Genomic DNA, 7,375 nt, shown 5'->3' with positions numbered 1-7,375 from the left:
ACAGGCACTTACATCCGGAGACCGGCCAGGGGACATCTTGTCAACTAACTGCAGCTGCATTATTGCGCTCTGTCACTGTGAAGAATACAGCTCCAGCACAGGTATGGATGAAGACTTGTACACTCCTCAAGTATTCTGAATACTACCGTATATACACATACACAGTAACTTGGAAAGAGCCAACGATCTCCAGGCACACTTCATTTCTGTTGATCTTTTGGAAGAGGTCGTCTAAAGAGAAGAATATGCGGCTCTGCTCGTGAATCACGTAGTGAACGCATCGTAGACTCTGCTGCACACCAAGTCGCCTCCATTGCTCCTCAGACATCAGGTGGGTTTGGGGTACTTGTTTGGAGAGTTCTCTGGGTAACATGACTTGTTGGTACTAGGTACTCGTAGTGCTCGTTGAAGTACTTGTCCGAGTAATAAATCTGCTTGTGAGCCATCCTGCCGGCGTGCAGCGGCCGGGCAGAGCAAAACAAGAGTGTGAAGAGCGCGCGGAGCCACCGCACGTCCGACCCCGACCAAGGCAATGACTCACCTGGGACCTAATGCTCATTACTGAGTCTTGTTGTCACACTTTACATTAAGTTATAAATATATTCTTTCCAAACATACCTTAAATATTTTTTCTCATTAGTATGAAAAAGTCCATAAAATTAAAAATTTAACTTTGGTTCAGCGAAGTCTACCTGATTTCTTCCCCCTTCCCTTCCTTGTGTCCTTTTTGCCCTCCCCTCTCTCACTCTCTTCTTTCTTTAATTGATTCATCCATCCGTTCATGAAATCAGTCATTCTGTTCTGGAAATATTACTGATTCCTACCACAAATGAGATATTTGACCTTGGGATTTTGTGTAGAATACTCCATGTTTCTGTCATGTGGTTGGTCCAAACAGTACATATCCATTTTGCTGGCCTAGCAATTCAGGAGGGCTACTTGGAAGAGGAGATTTAGCACCTGAGGCTTTTTATTGCTCCTGTTGTACACTGAAGGAGTGCGCTTACTGATACGACTGTAGTCCTGGAGTACTTACTCTGAGTATACACTCCGAGTATTACTCTTCCAGGTCACGGAGATTTTCATTTAAAGCCTGCAACACCACCCCTACTCAAAGCTATGATTGTTTCTTTAAAGCCTTGGAATCTGGCATTGCATTGACCTTAATGATTGAAAGTCTTTTTCCAGAACAGGAATTAGAAGGTTTCCAGAACAGGAAGGTGTCAGCCATATTGAGTTTCCAAAAATTCTTCAGCTGCTTTCATCAGCAATCACCCCTCACTTTCATTTCATATAAGGAATAACAATTATTTAAACCAAACAGAGCTGACAGTAAGTTCAACATCCTAGTTGGGCTCACCTTTTTCTTTCAATATCACAAACCTTTCCGTGTGGCTGTGGTTGAAATGCTGAAATGGTGCTGAGGCAGGTATGCTCTGTCTTCTATTAGGTCATTAGATATTTCTTCATAACTAACATGAGCCCTACTCCAATTTTTGTTAGCCACAGTGTGTTCCATGAAGCATATCTTTTAGCAACTCCTGCCATTTTTTCTTGTTTAATATCACAGCTATGTTATAATAGGGCATGCCTGATTTGTCAGCAAGAACCATCACTGATTTTTCAACTTTGTATTCCTTAGTCACTTTAATTTCATTTCCATATCAATCATTCACATAATTCACTATGACCTTTTATTCATCAACATTAGCAGTGGAATTTGTGTGCTTGGGGGTATAATGATCAAAACAACACGAGATTAAATCTAGCACAAGAGAAAATGATGCCATCAAAAGTCACGGTAAATATGAGATAGATTAGGCTGCATGACCTTCATCATGGTTTGTGCAGCATTTCTTTATCTGAAACACTGTTAGGAGATACAGGACCATATTTATAAAAATGTCACAAAGTTGGAAAAAATAGAATAATATATAAGGACTTATTCTTTGATCTCCATTTATTTAACATTAGTGGTTATTGAATTTACTTGACAGATGAGTGTATAACTGATATATACTGCCTTCACTTTTTATCTTCCCTTTCCTTCAAAGTTTCAATAGTATTATCAAATTTTTTACTGGTTGCCTTTGAATAATGAACTCAAGGCACCTTCATTTTTGTCTTTTGTACATTTCCCTCCAACCCTGACAATAATTGACTCATCTGATTTTTGTATATTTGTTGATTCAAAAGGAGGGAAGCCAATAAAGGAGGGAAGCATTTATGGATATAGAATACAAATAATATATCAAACTGTAATAACTTTACTTTTGATATAAAGTTTATGGTAATTATAATTTCTTTCTGAGATTTCACAACACAGTACCATTTAGAAATTGGACCCATAACGAAAACTCAAAAGAACTGACTTTCTTTATACTCCATCAACAGCCCAGTAAAAATTGTGTGGCTCTGTTTGAAGGAAAAATATACCTATAGATAGAAGTTTGATTGAAATAGTGTGAAAAAAGAACCTGAAGACAGGAAGGAAACAAGTCATGTTGAGCCATAGGTAAGAAAATAAAATAGTGCATTTTCATGACAAAGTAGAGTATTTAACTCCAAAACACATATCAAACCATCATTACATAACTATATGAATAAAGTTTTATTTTCATCTTTCGACATTGAACACATTACAGCATTAAACAATTTTCATGGAATGAAGAATTGGTATTTTTATAGTTTTTTAAGTATGTATTTACCTATTTGAAAGGCAGAGTTACAGAGAAGAGACAGAGAGAGAAGGCGAGTTCTTCCACATGCTGGTATACTCTCCAAATGGCCAAAATGACTTGGGCTGGTCCAGGATTAACCGAGGAGCCTAGAACTCCATGTGGGTCTCCGCAATGGGTGGCAAGGGCTCAAGTACCTGAGCTATTCTCAGGTACTTGATTAGCAGGGAGTTGGATCAATAATGGAGTAGCAATGACTCAGTTGAAGCTCTGATATGGTATGCACACATCACAAGCCATGCTTAAGCCATTGTGCCACAGTGCTGGCTCCAAGAATTGTTATTTTATAGATGAGCTTTTCTCCCCTCTATTAGTTAAGGTAGTTTATGACTGTAACAACAGAACTCACTTTTTTCTGACTAAGCTCTTTATGCAAGAGCAGTTAATCTTCCAGTGTTCTCTATAAATTGCCTTAACATGGAAAATAGATGCTAGCATATAATTAGTATTTACATATAAATATAAATGAGGAATAAGATATGCCGTTTTATTAAGCACATAAATAACATTTCATTGGGCATATTTTAATCATAAAAGACAATAGTCTATTGTGCTTTATGATCTTTGCTTCAAAAAAATCCCATGGAAAAACACCATCACCTCTGATTAGGTAAGTTTCAGTTTCTCAGTAAATTCATTTTCAATTAACAGTTTCAGCCTCTTTTACCTCTAAGCCTTTATATACCCAGGATATCTGCAGAATATATATATATATATATATATCCTTTACTGCCTTCTTCTCATCCTCTTTATTCATTTTTATTTAATTATTGAGCATCTATACGTGTCAAGAATCCTAATAATTAATGAGAATGTAATAGTGAATGAAAAGATAAATTGCCAAACTGTTTTTATCCATTGAGGTTGTAGTAACTGAATGCCACAACCTGGGGCCAGCTTTGTGGTGTAGTGGGTAAAGCCCCTGCCTGCAACTCCAGCATCACATGGGTACTGGTTTGAATTCCAGCTTCTCCACTTCTGATCCAGCTCCCTGCTAATGGCCTGGAAAAAGCAGCAGAAGATGGCCCAAGTGTATGGGCCCCTACCAACTCCATGGAAGATCCAGATGAATTTTCTGGCTGCTGGCTTTGGCCTGGCCAGGGGCTGGCGATGGAAGATGGGAGATCTCTCTCTCTCTTTCTCTCTCTCTCTCTATTTGTCCCTCTCTCCCTTTTTTCAGTTCTCTCCCTCTGTAACTCTTTCTAAATAAATAAATGCCTTTAAAAATACCACAAACTGAATAGCTTATAATGAACAGACATTAATGTCTCAGAGTTCTGGGAGGTCAGAAGTCCAAGATGAAGGCATCAGCAAATTGAGTGTCTGGCAAGAGTTCTGCATTTGTTCATGGACATCCTTTTTACCTTGTTTCCTCACATAGCAAAAGGGCTGAGGATTCTCTTACGGGGGTGTCTTCCACAAGTAAGAGTACTAGTTCCATTTCTGAGGGCTCCACCCCAACCTAATCACACCTTAAAGGTCCCAACTCTGAGTACCATCAATTTTGTGGTGAGGATTTCAATATATTCATTTTGGAGGGAGACAAACATTCAGACCATAACACCAACATGTACGTATGTACATACAAACTCACACTTCCATGAAGATTATAAACCAGAGTAGTGCTTGTCAAACTGTTGTGTATTTATAAGAATTAACTATGAATTTTGCAAATATGCAGACTGATTCAGTCACTCTGGTTGTGTTCTGAAATTCTACAACTCTTCAAATTTCACATGTGATTCTAGCAATGCTGGACCTAGCATCTTGCACCAAGTAGCAGAGTTCTAGACCACATAGAGAGGTGCAGTGGTACAGCAGGTTCAAAGAGAGGCTCTTACAGAAAGCTAAAGAACAACATCAACCAGTCAAAACAGTCCTCAGAGATGCTAAAACCTCAATGTCATTAGTAGAAACTAGAAAGTGTGTGTTTATGTTTGTGTGATGGGAGACAGGAAAGGTCTTTGAGCTGTGGTCCTAAGTATGTGTTTGTGATGTTATGTGTGTGCTGGCTTCAGTTGCCTGAAATAAATAACAGATGCAGCTTGTTTTGTATCTGATAGGCACTCTTTTGTTTTGTTGTGTTCAAATTTTAGGAAATTACCTTTTTAAATTCTTTTTAATTGACACCATATTTGTACAATATTATGCAGTTCAATGTAAGTTGACACATGCATGCAATGTACAAAAATCAAATCAAGTTAATCAGTATTTTCATCTCCTCAAACAATTATCTTCTCTAATTATTGGGAAACTGTGGAGTGCTCCTCTTTGGATATTTTGAAATGCATTATAAATTCTTATAGATTTTATTTATCATTCTTTGCTATATACTATAATAACCAACTCTTCCTGTTTGTGTTTTTGATAAATATTGTCTGACTTCTCTCTTTTGTATCAGGACTGGTTGACACGGCTTAAGAAGCCAGTATAGTAGAGATGTTAACATTATGCTTTCTATCTCTACTTACTATTTTATTCAGGCCTTTTCAAAAATTGTATTTAAGGTATACAAAAGTTTAATGTATTTCATATACAGTTTTAGGAACATAGTGATACTTCCCAATCTATTATCCCTCCAGCTCATGCTGCAACCCCTCTTCCTCCTTCCTCCCTCTCCTTTTTAAAGTTGAAAGATTAAGATTAGTATATTCTGCCTAAATGTAAATATAGAAATGCATGTAAAATATTCATGTATACTTGTGCAGACACACCTATTTAAATAGAGAACTGTATTTTATACATGTACTTTTATATATATATAAGCATTACAGATAAAAGGCATTCTACCCATATTCTTAGGCATGAAACTCCCAAGAATGTGAAGATTTTCCCATGTAAGCAGGATACTGTTTTTTTTTTTTTTCTTTTTTTTTTTTTTTTTTACAGGCAGAGTGGACAGTGAGAGAGAGAGACAGAGAGAAAGGTCTTCCTTTTGCCGTTGGTTCACCCTCCAATGGCCGCCACGGCCGGCGCGCTGCGACCGGCGCAACGCGCTGATCCGATGGCAGGAGCCAGGAGCCAGGTGCTTTTCCTGGTCTCCCATGGGGTGCAGGGCCCAAGCACCTGGGCCATCCTCCACTGCACTCCCTGGCCACAGCAGAGGGCTGGCCTGGAAGAGGGGCAACCGGGACAGAATCCGGCGCCCCGACCGGGACTAGAACCCGGTGTGCCGGCGCCGCTAGGCGGAGGATTAGCCTAGTAAGCCGCGGCGCCGGCCACTGTTTTCATATAGAATAAAATTAATCACAAACTAATACCACCATAAAGTTTATATCAGAGATTCTTCATTCGTACTGAAAAAGCTAAGTGTTCTTCTGTATTGTCTAGAATGTACACCAAGTAGGTCAGTTAGGTCAAGATACTGTTCAGTTCTTCTGTATGTTTACTGATTTCTGTCTCCTTATTCTTACATTCATTAAATGGGAACTAATGAAACCTATGAATATAATCACCAATTAATCTATCTCTTTTTTTAATCCTATTACCTTTTTTCATGTAGTTTGAAGCTTTGTTACTAGGCAAGTACTTATTTGATATTTTTATGTCTTATTTGATAGTTTAGACAAGTATTACTGTTAGTCTCAACCTTTACTATCCACAATGTTCATTTTACTGAAATCCATTTTGTCTAACATGGCCATTCAAACATGCTTATGATTAGTTATTTATGATATATATTTTTTCATCATTTTAATTTTATTATATATATTTGTTTGTTTGTTTTCCTGTAATTTTTTTTCTTTTTTTTTAACTTTTATTTAATGAATATAAATTTCCAAAGTACAGCTTATGGATTACAATGGCTTCCCCCCCATACCGTCCCTCCCACCCACAACCCTCCCCTTTCCCACTCCCTCTCCCCTTCCATTCACATCAAGATTCATTTTCGATTCTCTTTATATACAGAAGATCAGCTTAGTATACATTAAGTAAGGATTTCAACAGTTTGCTCTCACACAGAAACATAAAGTGAAAAAATAATAAATGATTTTTTTAAATGATGATGAAATCAGATCAGACCTATTGTCATGTTTAATCCCAGTGAGAGTCAAGTTGGGAGTTGATAATTTCTTTTTTTTTTTTTTTTTTTTTTTTTTTTACAGAGGATCAGTTTAGTATGCATTAAGTAAAGATTTCAACAGTTTGCACCCCCATAAAAACACACAGTGAAATATATTGTTTGAGTACTCGTTATAGCATTAAATCTCAATACACAGCACATTAAGGACAGAGATCCTACATGAGGAGTAAGTGCACAGTGACTCCTGTTGTTGACTTTACCAATTGACACTCCTGTCTATGGCATCAGTAGTCTCCCTATGCTCCGGTCATGAGTTTCCAAGGCTATGGAAGCCCTCTGAGTTCTCCGATTCTTATCTTGTTTAGACAAGCTCATAGTCAAAGTGGAGGTTCTCTCCTCCCTTCAGAGAAAGGTACCTCCTTCTTTGAAGACCTGTTCTTTCCACTGGGATCTCACTCGCAGAGATCTTTTGCCAGAGTGTCTTGGCTTTCCATGCCTGAAATACTCTCATGGGCTTTTCAGCCAGATCCGAATGCCTTTAGGGCTGATTCTGAGGCCAGAGTGCTATTTAGGACATCTGCCATTCTATGAGTCTGCTGAGTATCTCACTTCC

General features: G+C 38.1%; 1 pseudogene; it reads right to left on the bottom strand.

The window, feature by feature from the left end:
• Positions 1–200: 200 nt before the first annotated feature.
• On the bottom strand, positions 201–446 carry LOC100347982 (cyclin-dependent kinases regulatory subunit 2 pseudogene; annotated as a pseudogene).
• Between the last annotated feature and the right edge of the window lie 6,929 nt (positions 447–7,375).

The sequence above is a fragment of the Oryctolagus cuniculus genome, chromosome 9 (assembly GCF_964237555.1).
Source record: "Oryctolagus cuniculus chromosome 9, mOryCun1.1, whole genome shotgun sequence".
In the NCBI taxonomy this organism is placed as follows: Eukaryota; Metazoa; Chordata; class Mammalia; order Lagomorpha; family Leporidae; genus Oryctolagus; species Oryctolagus cuniculus.
Note: the sequence above shows the minus strand (reverse complement) of the source record. Positions and strands in the feature narration are given on the sequence as shown.